The 18,238-nt window shown below is 43.0% G+C and overlaps 1 protein-coding gene across 1 annotated transcript in view; it reads left to right on the forward strand.

The window, feature by feature from the left end:
* LOC120931479 (nuclear receptor ROR-alpha) overlaps positions 1 to 18,238 on the forward strand; it is a 637,829-nt gene that overhangs the window by 127,560 nt on the left and 492,031 nt on the right. The gene's annotated exons all lie outside the window — the stretch shown is intronic.

An 18,238-nucleotide genomic window follows, 5' to 3' on the forward strand; every position in this document is an offset into this window, starting at 1 on the left:
TACTTATCAATGAACTGATCTCCCGTGTAGAAGTTCTCAGTTTAACCATTTAAAGACTAAGGGGCAGATCCACATACATCTGCGCCGGGCGCAGCGTATGTAAGATACGCTACGCCGCTGTAACTTACTTTGGCTTTGTTTGAATCCTCAACGAATTTGCGCCGTAAGTTACGGCGGCGTAGTGTATCTCTCGCGGCGTAAGGGCGCGGAATTCGAATTTGGCGTGTAGGGGGCGTGTTTCATTTAAATGAAGCGCGTCCCGCGCCGAACGAACTGCGCATGCGCTGTCCGTAAAAACTCCCAGGGTGCATTGCTCCAAATGACGTCGCAAGGACGTCATTGTTTTCGACGTGAACGTAAATGGCGTCCAGCCCCATTCACGGACGACTTACGCAAACAACGTAAAATTTTCTAAATTATACGCGGGAACGATGGCCATACTTAACATTGAGTACGCCACCATATAGCAGCTTTAACTATATGCTGGAAAAAGCCGAACAGAAACGACGTAAAAAATGCGACGGCCGCTCGTACGTTCGTGGATCGTCGGAAATAGCTCATTTGCATACTCGACGCAGAATACGGCGGAAATGCCACCTAGCGGCCGCAGAAAAATTGCATCTAAGATCCGACGGCGTACTAAGGCGTACGCCTGTCGGATCTAACCCAGATGCCGTCGTATGTTGTTTTGTGGATACCAAAACAAAGATACGACACGCAAAATTTGAAATTACGCGGCGTATCAAGAGATACGCCGGCGTAATTTCTTTGAGGATCTGCCCCTAAATCTTTTCTGACACTTGTTGCTTACAATTAAAAATCCTATATTTTCTGCTAGAAAATCACTTAGAACCCCCAAACATGATATATATATATTTTTTTAGCAGAGACCCTAGTGAATAAAATAGCGGTTGTTTTATACTTCCTGATTCCCTTACCGAAGATGGCCGGGTCAGCACCCGAGAGCCGAGGGAGAGATCGGCTTCGGGTGCCCAGGCGCCCAGGACAGGTAAGTGACCATATATACTGCAGCTGCTGACTTTTATTTTTTTTTTTCGGTGGAACTCTGCTGCTTTCACACTGGAGCGGCCAGGCGCTATGCGGCTGCTAGCGGGGCGCTTATAACCCAGCTAGCGTCCGGTGAGGAGGTTAAATGCGCCGGTGTAGCACAGCTGCAGAAGCGCTTTGCAGGCGCTTCGGCAGCAGTGCCCATTCATTTCAATGGGCAGGACTGGTGGAGGAGCGGTATACACCGCTCCAAAGATGCTGCTTGCAGGACTTTTTTTAACGTCCTGCCAGCGCACCGCCTCAGTGTGAAAGCACTTGGGCGTTCACACTGGGCTAGATTCAGATAGGTTAGCGGATCTTTAGATCCGCGTAACCTATCTGATTTACGATCTGCCGGCGCACGTTTTTGAGGCAAGTGCTTTATTCAGAAAGCACTTGCCTCTAAAGTTGTGCCGGCGGATCGTAAATCTCCCGGCGGAATTCAAATTCCGCGGCTAGGGGGTGTATAACATTTAAATCAGGCGCGTCCCCGCGCCGAACGAACTGCGCATGCGCCGTCCGCTAAATTTCACAGTGTGCATTGCACCAAATGACGTCGCTAGGACGTCATTGGTTTCGACGTGAACGTAAATTACGTCCATCACGACTTACGCAAACGACGTAAAAAATTCAACCCGGGAACGACGGCCATACTTAATATAGGATACGCCGCATATAGCAGGGGTAACTATACGCCGGAAAAAGCCGAACGCAAACGACGTAAAAAAAATGCGCCGGGTGCTCGTTTGTTTCTGGATCGGCGGAAATCCTCATTTGCATATTCGTTGCGTAAAAAAAAACGAAACGCCACATAGCGCCCCCGGCCTGGAATTGCAGCCTAAGATCTTAGGGAGATCTATGTGGAACCTGATTCTATGAATCAGGCGCATAGATACGACGGACGGAGCTCAGAGATACAACGGCGTATCAGGATATACGCCGTTGTATCTCTATCTGAATCTGGGCCACTGAGACTGCAGGGGAGCCGTTTTGCAGGCACTTTACATGCGCTATTTTTAGCCCAAAAGCGCCTGAAAAACACCCCAGTGTGAAAGGGGTCCAACTGTTAGATTTTATGAGATGAAGGAGAATTTCTAAATATCGGCATCGGCCAGAGAAAAACCCATATCGGTCGACCTCTAGTGACAACAGCATCCTTCTGCCTTTTCTCCAAAGTGACAAAATAGTTCATAATAAGCTGAGCTGTGGGCTTTCCTAAAGTTCAGAATCTCTGCATTTTTATTGCAGTGTCCCCACTACAGCCCAAAAGAACTGTTACCCAGAATATGAAGAAGATTTAGTGCTGTAGAGCAATACAGTAATGTAAAAGGCAAGGCAAGATGGAAGAAAGGATTGCTACAAAACATTTTGCCTCGACTTTACTGTACCATATGTTATTCCTATAGACCTTCCCTCTAAAACTGATGGCTGTAAGGTCTCTCACGTTTAGTCTTCAGCTACTTTTCATACTGAAACATCAGAATTTAAATGAGATAAGTATCAGCAGTGGGATGGCCTGGTGACAGTGCAGCTTCACATCTTGTGCTTTAGGACTACGTCTGTTATTGTGCGTAGAATACTTACTGATTTCCTTGGCACATACTGTGAAAAATTGTCACAAAATATTAACGTTCTTTTTAAACAAGTGTCCTACGGCTGATCAGAAATGCAAATTGTTTCAACGGATCACATTTTGCGCTTTTTAATGAATATGTGGTAGGGAAAAAGCGACAGACAGCTATACATGACATAACACGTTGTGACATATATGATATATGCATGTGTGTGTGTGGGACAAATTATTAGAGATCCACGATTATGATGACATTATACAGAGACAGTCTTCATTCATATATATGCATATTTCTTTTTACAGGCGTTTATGCATTTTTTAATGCCACTCATTTGTTATTATATGACTCATAATAAAGGTTGTACTTGCTCTGAGGGAGCATTTGTAAATACATTAGTTCTGTCACATATTAATGATTCACCTGAAACAAAACAAAATACTATTCACAATTTTATTAGCAGTCTAGAGTATATATAGTGTTACTAAAAGCAAAACCTTTTTTTTTTTTTGGACAGAATAAGGTACAGTAGGGTTTTAATCCCTGGAAGTTTTTCTTCTGCCATTTGTGTCCCATTGGGGAGATTTGCCTTCAATTCCTGTCCCATAACCAAAACAGGAAGTGAGAGGAAATTCCTCTAAAGCCACGTACACATGCCCAGATTTTCCGTCTGAAAAACCTTGGATGGTTTTTCCAACGGAATCCTGCTCAAGCTTGTCTTGCATACACATGGTTACACAAAAGTACACAAATGCAGTGATGTACAACACTATGACGAGCCGATAAAATTAAGTTCAATGCTTCCGAGAATGCGTTGAATTGTTTCCGAGCAAGCGTCAGAATTTTGTGCGTCAGGATTAGCAACAGACGATCAGAATTTTTTTCGGTTTGAAAATTTGAGAACCAGCTCTCAAATTTTAGTTGGCAGAAATTCCGACAGGAAAAGTCCGATGGAGCATACACACGGTTAGAATGTCCAACTAAAAGCTCACATCTGACTTTTCTTGTCGGAATGCCAAACGTGTGTACGGGGCATAAGGTGAGAGAATCTCTGGTTGTCACCCGGGTCACCAAAACCAGTTTTCTCATTGGAAGATTTCCCCACTATTCCTGTTCTGGTGACAACCCAAAATTTGGCATTTTCTTTTAGCTTCACTTTCGTTGATAAGAGTCAAAGGGACAAACCGAGAGGGTGACTCTTCCTAATGGGGGCACAGATAGGTCTTCTAATATCTTTCCACTCCATTCAAAACAAAAAACATTTTGTCTTCAGTTATACTTTAATCAAACCCATGTTATAGCCTTATTCAATAGGGTTCTTTTTCTCCAATATCGATGCAGACAAAACCAGAACTGATAGCATGGAAATCTTTATTTTGGCCTTCAGTAAGATATGAAAATGAACACAAGATTTTACCCACTAGAAACACACGAGGAAATGTCAACCCCCACATGCCTACATTTTGGAAAAAACATAGGGCCAGATTCAGAGACATTTACGTTACTCCGCGGCGGCGTAACGTATCCCATTTACGTTACACCGCCACAGGTTTACAGCGTAAGTGCCTGATTCACAAAGCTCTTACCTGTAAACTTGCGGCGGTGTAACGTAAATCCGATCGGAGCAAGCCCTCCTAATTCAAATGGGGCGGGCACCATTTAAATTAGGTGCGTTCTCACGCCGAACGTTTTGCGCATGCTCCGTGTTAAAATTTCCCGACGTGCTTTGCGCGAAATTACGACGCCCCGACGTTTTTTTTGAACGGCGACGTGCGTTACGGCGTTTCGTATTCCCGGACGTCTTACGCAAAAAAAAAACGAAATTTGACGCTGGAACGACGGCCATACTTTAACATGGCTGATCTAAAGATAAGCCATGTTAAAGCAGGTGTAACTTTGCGACGGGAAAAACCGATGAGCCACGATGTACGAGATTGCGACGAAAACGCGGATCTTCGTGGATCGCCGTAACAAGTCATTTACATATTCTACGCCGACTGCTATGGAATCGCCACCTAGCGGCCGGCCTAGAATTGCATCCTAAGATCCGACGGTGTACGTCAATTACACCTGTCGGATCTTAGGGAGATCTATGCGGAACATGATTCTATGAATCAGCCGCATAGTTAGGACGGGCGGATCACAGAGATACGACGGCCTATCAGGAGATACGCCGTCGTATCTCTTCTGTGAATCTGGCCCATAGATATTTTGTGTAGCTGGGTGATGTATGTATTAAAGCGGAGGTTCACCCATAATATAAACTTTGTATTAACACGGAATTCCGATGTGAGTTTGGCCGGGCAAAAGTCAGATCGTGCGTACAGGACTTGAGAAGCAGTTTGGCTACTGTGCACAGCTGCATCAGATTTTGCACTCCAGTTTTAGTAAATCAACTCCACGTATATGTAAGGTTGTAATGTAATTTGACAAGCCCTTTAACAACAGTCAAACATTATGAAAAGACTAAAGCTGTCAAGAAAGAAAATAGTAATTCAGCAACGCAAGGCTCTTCCCCCAAAATATCATGTTCTAAAGAGGTCCTTTTTAGTTTCCTAAACCAGACCAAACCACAACATATGATGTAGTGCTGCTCGTTCTTTTCCCTCTTGTTTTAATGTGAACTGTCTTTTTCTTGAACACATTAACAGCAATGACACAGAAATACATATGCCTTCAATAGTTTGTGTTAACACCTCTGACCAAGTTAAATGTATTTATAGTTTAGCAAGTATAATACAGCCGAATAGCTCTCTTTTCATATACATTGCTTTACATATTTATGTAGCCACACAATGCAATGCTTTACAGAAAAATCTAAATAAAAGCAGCTGGATGTAATACTGGGCATATAGAATGAGGCAGTTCTGTCTTCTCTGTTTAGCTAATCAGCCGAGCTGCCAATTTGTATTCCAAGTTCAGTGCATTGACACCTGAGTGCTTTGACACTTGAAGCAATACAGTTTGTAATAGGTTTCGTTACATATGAAATGCTGGATGTTTTCCTGAATCAGGTATCTGTTTTAACTGTCGAATGAAGTTTTGTTTTGTCCGACTGGACGAAGAGCATGATCATGTATTAAAGCATGTCACCATTGTTACGTTACTTTTTCTGTAGTTTAACCACTTCCCGACCGCCGCACGAACTTATACGTCGACAGAATGGCACGGCTGGGCAAATGGGCATATATATAAGTCCCCTTTCATTTGCCGCAGTGTATTCACGAGCTCCGTGTCCGCCGGTGTTCCGCGATCGGGTCACAGAGCTAAAGAACGGAGAGATGTCAGTGTAAACACAACATCTCCCTGTTCTTCCTAGTGACATGTCACTGATTGAATGCTCCCTCTCATCGGGAGCAGCGATCAGTGACGTGTCACTTGTAGCCACACCCCCTAACAGTTAGAATCACTCCCTAGGACAAACTTAACTCCTTCAGGTTAACTTTTACAGTAATCAGTGCATTTTTATAGCACCAATCACTGTAAAAATGACAATGGTGTCAAAAGTGTCTGATGTGTCCGCCATAATGTTGCAGTCATGATAAAATCGCTGATCGCCGCCATTACTTGTAAAAAAATAATAATAATAATAAAAAATGCCATAAAACTATCCCCTATTTTGTAGACGCTATAACTTTTGCGCAAAACCAACCAATAAACGCCTATTGTGATTTATTTTTTTACCAAAGATATGTAGAAGGATACGTATCGGCCTAAACTGAGGAACAACATTTTTTTTTATATATTTTATGGGGGGTATTTATTATAGCAATGAGTAAAAAATATTGTATTTTTTTCAAAGTTGTCGCTCTATTTTTGTTTATAGCGCAAAAAAATTAAAATGCAGAAGTGATCAAATACCACCAAAAGAAAGCTCTATTTGTGGGGAAAAAAAGGACGTCAATTTTGTTTGGGAGCCACGTCGCAAGACCGCGCAATTGTCAGTTAAAGTGACGCAGTGCCGAATTTGGCCTGCCAAATGGTCCGGAGCTTAAGTGTTTAAATAAATGATGTGCAGTTATGGTCAGGGTTAGACATGTTCAATTTGTATCGTTCCGAATTAGTTTTTTAACAGATTTTCGACTTATTCAGATATTTCCGAATTCACAAATTTGTTGAAATTTTTTTAAAAATTTATTCGGAACGAAATGAATTGCACATGTCTACCCCTGACTATAACTGCACATCATTTACCCGTTTAACACATTTTTCTTAATTATTGTAAATTTGAAAATTCATTAATTCGTAAATTCGAAATTCGAAAATCTGAAATAATAACTAACTAAAAATAACTTAACTATTACTAACTATTAAAATATAGGTATTGGAAGTTCCTTTCTAATTTGGCTGTTAGTGACCGTAACGAATACAAATTTTTTCCGAAGATATGAATTATCCACAATAACGAATGCTGTATCTAAATGAATGGAACGTAACAAAATAATAATAAATAATAAAAAAAAAATATTATTATTATTTATCATTAATTTGTTCCATTCCAATCGTTTAGATGCGGCATTCGTTATTTTGGATAATTCGTAACTTCGGATAAATTAATTTTCATTACGTTCATTAACAGCCAAACTTGAAAGGAAATTCCAATACCTATACTTTAATAGTTAGTTATCATTAATAAGTTATTCTTTCAAATTTTCTGATTTTCTTTCTTATATTCAGATTTTCAAATTTACGAATTTTCAAATTTACAAATTACGATCATAACGATTCAACTGAAAAAATGCCTGATTCGGCATTTATATAGAAGCAATACAAGGAGCCAATCAGATATGCTGCAATGCAAGAAACATGCCAATATAAGAATATAAAGTGACAAAAAGATGCATTCATCAGTCTGCTGCTACTCTTTTTACTGTCCAATCCTCGACTGGAGGAGGGACATGACCTGTAAGCGTTACTGCAGCAGAAGTAGAGTGTTGTACTATGTTAGGCATCAATTAATACAGAAAGTTTGAAGTTTAGGCCTTTATTGGCTACCACTTAAGGACCGCCTCCTGCACATATACATCGGCAGAATGGCACGGCTGGGCACAGGCACGTACAGGTACGTCCCCTTTAAGTGCCCAGCCGTGGGCTGCGGGCGCGCGCCCGCGACCCGGTCTGAAGCTCCGTGACCGCGGCCGCGGGACCCGCAGACCCAATCGCCGCCGGTGTCCCGCGATCGGTCACAGGAGCTGAAGAACGGGGAGAGGTGTTCCCCTACCTTCACAGTGGCAGTGTCACTGATCGTCTGTTCCCTGATATAGGGAAAGACGATCAATGACGTCACAAGTCCAGCCCTGCCCCCCTACAGTTAGAAACACATATGAGGTCACACATAACCCCTACAGCGCCCCCTAGTGGTTAACTCCTAAACTGCAATTTTAATTTTCATAGTAATCAATGCATTTTTATAGCACTTTTTGCTGTGAAAATGACAATGGTCCCAAAAATTTGTCAAAATTGTCCGATGTGTCCGCCATAATGTCGCAGTCACCAAAAAAATTGCTGATCGCCGCCATTACTAGTAAAAAAAAAATATTAATAAAAATGCCATAAAACTATCCCCTATTTTGTAAACACTATAAATTTTGCTAGTAACAATGGGTGATCTATAGAATGCGCCCTAAAAAGTCGCCCACCGTTGCGCCTATGGAGGAGTGGATGATGCCTAGCTGCTGTTTAGAAGATAATAAGTGAACAAAAAGAATGTAAGATGATGAAACTCTCTAAGGAGTGTCAACAAATTAAAACAGCGCTATCAAATAACTGCATATTTGACTATATAAAATACATTACTACAACCTATATGTAATGATATACAGTGATAATAAACAAAATATATCCAGTTTAAGAAATAAACACTAAACTGTGACTGTAATAATAAACACCCGTGATTGACTTAAACGTGAAGTGAACGCACTGAAAGTGCAAGAGACAGTCTTTAAAAATAATTTAGAACGTGGCCAAACAAAGCAAAGTTCATGTGTATAAGGATCCTGCGATCTTCAAATTTTTTCAAAAACTTCCACCACACCCGACAGTGCTCAGTGACTCCTCCCCCATCAAATGGACACTCACCGGATAGGTATGCCTCACACTCTCGTGTTTTGGCACAAAAAACCTTATCAGATGTAGTTGTTCCCGTCAATAAAGATGTAATCCAAATATGACATCCAATCAGTTCCACATATATGTCAGAGAGAGACAAAAGAAGTGCAAATAGTGTGATACCATCAAAGGTTTAATAGCACACCAAAATAAAACTTCAAACAGTGCACTCACAAACAAAATCTTGTAAAACAGCAGAATATCACATCAAGAAACTCCTTCAAACGTCAAAATGGTGAGAAGCGGTCACGGCGGACCCCCGATCAGCGAGAAAAAGTGAAACCAATTCTCCTACTCACGGTGCCATGGACTTCTGTCAGATGCAGCTGCACATCCACTTAAATAAAAAACTTCAAACGCACTCTGCATCCAAAAACGCAGCACTCACTAGTAAAATTAGACTGTATGGCAATACCCCTATATAAAGCTATAAATTTTGCGCAAACCAATCGTTAAACGCTTATTGCGATTTTTTTTACCAAAACTAGGTAAAAGAATACGTATCGGCCTAAACTGAGGGAAAAAAAGTTTTTTTATATCTTTTTGGGGGATATTTATTAAAGCAAAAAGTAAAAAATATTGCATTCTTTTCAAAAATGTCGCTCTATTTTTGTTTATAGTGCAAAAAATAAAAACCACAGAGGTGATCAAATACCACCAAAAGAAAGCTCTATTTGTGGGAAAAAAAGGACGCCAATTTTGTTTGGGAGCCACGTCGCACGACCGCACAATTGTCAGTTAAAGCGACACAGTGCCGAATCGCAAAAAGTGGCAAGGTCCTTTAGCTGCATAATGGTCCAGGTCTTAAGTGGTTAAAGGCACTTACCTTTCTGGGGTCAGAATTGCCATCAATTGTCGCCACTGTGCCATCAATTGTCGCCACTGTGCCATGCCATCAATTGTCGCCACTGTGCCATCAATTGTCGCCACTGTGCCATGCCATCAATTGTCGCCACTGTGCCATGCCATCAAATGCAGCCACTGTGCCATACCATCAAACGCAGCCACTGTGCCATCATTTATCGCCACTGTGCCCATCAATTGTCACCACTGTGCCATGCCATTAAATGCAGCCACTGTGCCATCATTTGTCGCCACTGTGCCCATTAATTGTCACCACTGTGCCATGCCATCAAACCCAACCACTGTGCTATCAATTGTCACAACTGTGCCATGCCATCAAACCCAGCCACTGTGCCATCAATTGTCACCACTGTGCCCATCAATTGTCACCACTGTGCAATGCCAAACGCAGCCACTGTGCCCTCAAATGCAGCCATTGTGCCATGTCATCAATTGTCACCACTGTGCCATCAATTGTCACCACTGTGCCCATAAATTGTCGCCACTGTGCCCATCAATTGTCACCACTGTGCCCATCAATTGTCTCCACTGTGCCCTATAAAATGCTGCCAGATTCCCCCCCCTCCCCACCCGGCACTTACCTTTCTGGGGTCAGCCATCCTCCTTCCACCGTCCCTCGATGTCTTCTCCCGCCTTCGATGATGCTTCAGCCAATCAGGTTACCGGTAACCTGATTGGCTGAGACGCCTGACAGTGTTAACCAGGGAACGCACACCCCGTGTGTCCCCTGGTTAACTATTTGGAAGCCGATTACAGCCCTCAGGCTGTAATCGGAAAGCCTATCAGAGCTGCTGGCTCTGATAGGCACTTCCAAAGCCAACTAGCTGCCGTTATTTAGATGGCTGGCGCTCACCAGGGGGCCGGCCATCTGAATAGTGGGTGGCAGCGACAATACATAGATTCATGCAATGCATGAATCTGTGTATTGTATTCAGTGGCGGTCGGCAGCGAGAGAGGGGGCCCTCCTGCACCCTCTATGGACGCACCGCCAATGAAGTAGAAGTGAACACCAAGTTGAAAATATAAAACACATGGCTATCTGATTGATACAGGCATAGAATAGCATTCATCAAGAGGGCATTTAGATAAAGCCCATAGTGGTGTTGCTATTACAATGACTTATTGACTGGAGGGAGGGGATGGGTCATAGTTTTTTATCCCCTTTTCATCTCATTGTTATTACCCAACATTCTGCTGGACAGATGTCATATTTCAATACATATCATATACAGATGTGTTAGTGGTGGTTTTATTGTCTTGTTCATGCCTTACAATGCCTACCATTCAAGCCATTTACCACACTGTTCATGCAGAAAAGCTTTTTTATATCAAATCTTGAATAAAAAAAACAAATCCTGAAAGAAGCTTTCAAACATGTTTTAAATGAATACATTTGTGTGCACATTTCAGCTGTTCTGTTCAAGTGAAATGGACAGATCTGTTCAGCTAGGTCAGCCATTTGTATAGTCTAATAAATATGAATTCTGATGCTCTGAAAATAGTGCTTTGTGGGACCATCTTAAATATGAGAATTGCTAAAGTTTTGGCATCCGTGAATCAAAAGAGCAAGAAAGCAAATAAACATATTAAGACATTTGCGCCAAAACATGATATTCCTATACAGATTCTGACTAATAGCTGGATTCACGTAGATGAGCCTAACGTTAGGCAGGCGTAGCGTATCTCATATACACTACGCCGCCGTAAGTTAGAGAGGCAAGTGCTGTATTCACAAAGCAATTGCGTCCTAAGTTACGGCGGCGTAGCGTAAATGTGCCGGCCTAAGCGCGCCTAATTCAAATTGTGAAGAGGTGGGCGTGTTTTATGCTAATGAATCGTGACCCGACGTGATTTACGTTTTGAACGAAGGGCGCATGCGCCGTCCGTGGACATATCCTAGTGCGCATGCTCCAAATTACGCCGCAAAGACTTATTGGTTTTAACGTGAACGTAAATTACGCCCAGCCCCATTCACGGACGACTTACGCAAACAACGTAAAAATTAAAAATTTGGACGCGGTTCTGACGTCCATACTTAACATTGGCTGCGCCATCTTTTTGGTGGAAAAACTTTAGGCCTGAAAACGCCTTACGTAAACGGCGTATCTCTACTGCGACGGGCAAGCGTACGTTCGTGAAAATAGGCGTATCTCGCTGATTTATGCATTCTAGGCGTAAATCAGCGTACCCGCCCCTAGCGGCCGGCCTAAATAAACAGCTAACATACGACGGCGCCCGCGGTCATATCTTAGCTAGATTTAAGTGTATCTCAATTTGAGAATACACTTAAATTTACGACGGCGCAGATTCAGAGTTACGACGGCGTATCTACTGATACGCTGGCGTAACTCTCTCTGAATCTGGCTAAAAGTCTGCATTTTGGAATCATGCAATATGAAATATTTGTTTTAGAGAAAAAATATTTAATACACCCATGTTTTGCTGAACATTCTTTATTCTCTAAAGACAGCACAGCAATAGCTGTTTTTTTTTGTTTTTTTTTATTTTTGTGGCTATTTCTGCCAAACTGAAACTCTGTATAGTTCTGTATTGACCAAGCAGGGAGGTATGAGGGTAGAGTCACTCCTTTTCCTTATTAAGCTATCTGAGTAATAATGCTTAAAGGGGTTGTAATGGTTCAGAGTTTAAAAAAAAAAAAAAAAACATGTTATACTTCCCTCCGCTGTGCAGTTGGTTTTGCACATAGTGGCCCCAATCCTCCTCTTCTGGGACCTCTCAGTGGCACTCCTGACTCCTCCTCTTCTTGAGTGCCCCTTCAGAGAAGGACTCTCCTTCATGGACACACATGTGGGCGCGCTTCTGTTTCCTGCTTCTGAGTCAATTGACACAGAAAGGAGTACTTGGCCCCGCCCCCCGACACCCATTGGATTTGAATAACAGCAGCGGGTGCCGATGGCTGCGCTGCTATCAATCTATCCAATCAGGACACGAGACACTGGCCAGAGCTGGGAAACACAGGGCTTGGGTAAGTATAACAGGGGCTCGGGGAGCTGTTGAGTGACAGAATGTTTTTCACCTTAATGCATAGAATGCCTTAAGGGGGAAAAAAAACGAGGGTTTACGACACCTTTTCATCTTTATACATTGCTAGGAATTTGTTTTTTAAAGCTCTGCAGTCATTTTAGTGAAACAGATGCACACTTGTATAAGAAGTGCTAAATACAGAATCAATAAAAAAAGGAATTAAACTGTAGAAAAAAAATAGGATAATAATGCCTCATCCAGATAAGCACAGAAAAACAATAGGAAAAATCTGAAAATGAATGTTTACAGTACCTATAATTGCGGACTACAGTGGCAGCATGATGGAGACAAGGATATCATATAAAAGTAATTTTTATTGTACATAGGTAAAATATATAGTTTCATACAACTATACATGGTTGTCTGGGTCTTGAAGAAGCCAAGTAATTTGACAAAACCTTGACCTTACAGACGCTTTCATATTCATGTAGATTGTATTTTATTGATCATGTTTACACCCTGACCATGTATGTTTTTATCTTGTTTTGAATTATATGTTGGTACCCCTGGACAAAGAGAGTTACCATGTATAGTTGTATGAAGCTATATATTTTACCTATGTACAATTAAAATTACTTTTTATGATATTCTTGTCTCCATCAGGCTGCTGATATAGTCTGCCATTTTAGGTACTTTTTATAGGTAGATTTTTCCTACCATTTTTCTCCAGGAATAAAATTGTGTGGAAGCAATGGTCTCTCTGAAGAGGTCCAACATGCTTATTGTTGAGTCACATCTAGAGCTATGTCACTGACCTAGATAGAACCCCTGATATGCATACCTTTTCCAAGTCAATACTAGGGGTGCAACGGATCAAAAAACTCACGGATCGATCCTCGGATCAGGAGTCACGGATCGGATCATTTTCGGATCAGTAAAAAAAAAAAAAACACAAGACAAACAAAAGTTTTGTCTTTTTACATTTTTATTAATATTTTTTTTTTTACTACTAATGGCGGCGATCAGCGATTTTTTTCGTGACCGTGACATTATGGGGGACACATCGGACAATTTTGGGACCATTACAGTGGGAAAAATGGCAATTACAGTGTTACTGTTTTACTAGTGTGGGGGCAATGTTGGCTATGGCTATTGGCAATGGCTATTATTACAGTGGCAAAAATGTCAATTACAGTGTTACTGTTTTACTAGACCGAGTACATCAGTACAGTGAGTTGGCTAATGGCTATTAAGCCATTAGCCAACTCACTGTACTGATGTACTCGGTCCGTCTCACTGTACTCAGGTTGCATGCAGAGTCAGCGGCGCAGCGCGTTCTTGCAAAATAGAAAAAATCCACGAGAAGAGGGAGGGGTGATGACGTCAGCGCGCACCGCCGCCGAGTGTACCAAGATGGCCGACCGCTCCGGAGCTAGGCCGAAGCCGCGGTCTTTCCTAAGGCCGCGGCGGTGCGTTCCGCGAATCGCATACTGTGCCGATCCGAACAGGTCGACCCGTTCGGATCGCGGATCGGGCACAATCCGTTGCACCCCTAGTCAATACCTGTGAAAATACTATGGCCCGACGCAGGCTACGACTGGTGCGCGTAAGTTGTACGTCCGGCGTAAAGTTAAGCCCCATAAAGGAGGTGTAACCCAGCAGCAGACATGCAAAGGTCTGCACCAAGGAACAGAAGCCGGCGTATTTTACGTACTTTATGTTGGACGTGAGTCTGGCTGGGCGAAGGATACGTTCATGGCGTAGGCAGAGATCCGGCGTATCTTTGGCAGTTGTTCCGACGTGGTTGTGAGCATGCGCAGGGGGATGCGTCCAAGGCACGACGCATGCGCAGTTCGTTAAAGGTACTTGTCTGGCGCTCGGACCATCATTTGCATGGGGTCACGCCTCATTTGCATGGATTTGCATGGGTCAAGTCCACTTCCACCTACGCCGTCCTGCGCCTTCGAAAACCTACGCCACGCCGACACAGCGTGGGGAGCACTGGCTTCCTGAATTACATGCTTGCCTCTCTGCGCTGCGTCAGCGTAGCGCACAGGGGGATGCGCTGCGGCGGCGTAATGTGCGCCCGCTCTCTGTGAATCCGGGCCTATATATGCAGGTTCAGCATAATGGAAGGCTTCAATACAGAAACTCCCGCAGTCCTTTATTTCTGCCACTTGTCTTCTTTTAAATGACCAGGATCATTTAGCATACTTCATCTGAGCCCAGGTCATGGTAGATCCAACCCCAGATGACAAGAAGCAACACGGTGACAAGCTCACCTCTTTTACTCTACTGTCTCCCACTATGATTTTCTCCTTAAATTGCTACTTCCTTTCAACTCCAGCTCTGTTGTACAGGGACTGCAAGAGGCCGATACCAGGTCAGCTTTAGCTACTTTTCACTGCTCACATTAAAAAAATTCAAGTGATGTATTAAAGCGGAACATCACCTAAATGTGAAAGTAACGCTCATCCTCCTCTTCGCTTCCTACTCTGCTATTAATATAAAGTATTTTTTCTGGGAGTGGGTACCTATTTCTAGCAGGTATCCACTCCCACTTCAGCAGAAGTTAGGCCCCCGCTCTCTTCCCACCACATCCTGGGACACATCACAGGTGATGACAACACTGGACCCTTGGGTTGGTGAGTGACTGTGAAAAGTCAGCAATTACAGTATTTGTAGCTGCTGACTTTAACCACTTGCCGACCGCCCCATAGCAGATCTACTGCTACAGGGCGGCTGCCCTATGCAGAATCGCATATATATATATACACGTGATTCTGCACTTCCGGGTTTTGATCGTGAGTGCGTGCCGCCGGCAACTCACTCCCACTGTGATTTTACATTGTGATTTTGATCATTTGGTACACTAACAGAATGGCAGACTGCCTATGTAAACAAGGCAGATTGTCATTCTGTCAGTACAGAATACATGTGTTTCTGTAAACCAACTACACTGAAACATTAGCTAGACACACGGTTAACCCTTTGATTGCCCCTGATGTTAACCCCTTCTCTGCCAGTGTCATTAGTACAATGACAGTGCATATTTTTTAGCACTGATCACTGTAATGATGTCATGGTCCCCAAATAAGTGTCAGAAGTGTCATTCAGGTGTCCGATTTGTCTGCTGCAATATCGCACTTCCGCTATAAGTCGCTGATCACCGCAATTACTGGTAGAAAATAAAAATAAATAAATAAAAATATCCCATAGTTTGTTGACTTTTGCACAAACCAATCAATATACGCTTATTAGGATTTTTGTTTACCAAAAAATATGTAGCACAATACATATTAGCCTAAATTGATGAAGAGGTTTTTTTTTTTTTTTGGATGTGTTTTAGAGCAGAAAGTAAAAAATATTTATTTTTTTCAAACTTGACGGTCTTTCTTTGTTCCTAGCATGAAAAAAGGTGGGGGATAAAGGTTTTACTGATTGTTGTAAGCACCCCTGTAAATGTTAAATGGTTTGTCTCATTCCTCTAATTGACACATTTTCTGAACAGATTGGTTTGTTAAAGAAAGCTGAAAAATAAAAAAGACGTTGGCTCAGATTCACAGAAAACAAGGCGCACATTACGCTGCCGTAGAGCAAACACTGTACGCCATGCCAACACAGTGCGGAGAGGCAAGCATTGCATTCAGCAAGCCAGTGCTCCCAACGCTGCGCCAGCGTGGCGTGGGTATCGAAGGCGCACGCCGGCGTAGGTTGAAGTGGGCGTGAACCCATACAAATGAGGCGTGACCCAATGCAAATTATGGGCCGAGCGCCAGACAGGTACGTATCACGAACTGTGCATGCGCCGTGACGTGGACGCATGCATAGCACCCCCCCCTGCGCCTGCTCACAACCATGCCGGCGCAACTGCCTAAGCTACGCAGGATCACCACGTACGCTGTGAACATAACTTTCGCCCAGACACACGTCCAACGCACAATATGCCGGCTTGTGTTCCCTGCTGCAGACCTGTGCATGTCTGTTGCCGGGTTGCACCTCATTTATGGGGAATAACTTTACGCCAGACGTACAACTTACGCGCATCTCGCGTAGCATGCGCCGGGCACACGCACATTCGTAAATCAGCGTATTTCCCTCATTTGCATGTTTGAATGGCTAATCAATGGGAGCAGCACCATGCGCCCAGCCCATATGTGCGCCCACCCTACGCCGGCGTGTGCAAGCTACGTCGGCGGGGTGTAGCCTGTTTTTAGGCGCATGTTGGTTTGTGGGTCTGCCGCACACATACGCCGGCGCACATTTGCACTTACGTGGGCGTAACGTGTTATACGTCGGCATAAGTGCTTTGTGAATCTGGGCCATAGTGGCTGGGTCAGTAGGTGAAAATAAAGTAAAAAAAGCCTAAAAAAGAAAACTGAGGCAAACACCACATCCAACAATTGGTTAGCTGCAGTATAATACATTTTTGGTTTTGGGTTTAATACACAAAAACCAAAGTGATGACAAGGTTGTCACCAATTCGATTGGCAGGAATGTAAAAATTGTTACGATTCATTAGGTGCAAGAAATGACTAAATAGTTGATTGCACCTTTATCATCAAAAGTACTGGGAAGTCAGGAATGTCAGTTGGTTCAAATACTACTGGTGCTGATCGTGTTTCTTTTATGGGTATCCCTATTCCATACATAAACTGACCCAATGAAAATAGAATCCTAAAGCAATGTCTACCAGTCACCAGGATTCTTTTCTTACAAAAAAGATTTTTCTTCAGTTGTTTCCAGAAAATCTGAGATTATTATAAGTATGCACATCCTTCATGAAACGTCTGGTCCTCTGCCCAGCTGTTGCTGTCATAAAGAGTATGCATTGTCTCATTTTGCAATGACAGCCATTGTATCATGTCTGTGTGAAGACAAGTGTTGCAGTAATACAAAAACAGACGTCACAGAAATGGAACAGAAAAATAGATTTTGCATCACACTTTTTAAGTCAGAAATCATTTCTTTAGAGCACATTTTCAAGGTAAGACATGCAGGAAGCATTAAATTAGTACTAAATGCTCCACAATGTTTACCTTACCTTTCCCTGGTAGTTGTGTAACCCCCTTAAACATTCTTTTTGTCTTTGCCATGAGGTGCCATGTTGAACTTCCAGTGATCAGTATGAGAGAGTGAGAGTGATAACACCAAATGTAACACACCTTTTCCCCATGTACACCTGAGACCTTGTAACACTAACGAGTCACATGACACTGGGAGGCAAAATGGCTAATTGGGCCCAATTTGAAAATGTTCACTTAGGGGTGTACTCACTTTTGTTGCCAGCGGTTTAGACATTAAGGGCCCTTTCGCACATGCGGACCGTATGTCCGTATTTCATTCATCTGTTTTCGGATTAACCGCTGACACCTGCTCTCATCGGTCTCCACTATGGTCCGATTCTGTAGACGGAGGAAAATCCTTTTTTTCCATCTGTCTGCGGATCGGATCGCGTGAACATGGACAGACGGTCCGTGCTCATCCGATCGCCCCATAGAGGAGAGCGGAGATCTGACAGGGCGGTCCCTGCACAGTGTGCAGGGACCGCCCTGTCATGTGTGAAAGGGCCCTAATGGCTGTGTGTTGCGTTATTTTGAGGGGACAGCAAATTTACATTGTTATACAAGCTGTACACTCACTACTTTGTAGCAAATAATAAA

Source organism: Rana temporaria, chromosome 3 (genome assembly GCF_905171775.1).
Source record: "Rana temporaria chromosome 3, aRanTem1.1, whole genome shotgun sequence".
NCBI lineage: Eukaryota > Metazoa > Chordata > Amphibia > Anura > Ranidae > Rana > Rana temporaria.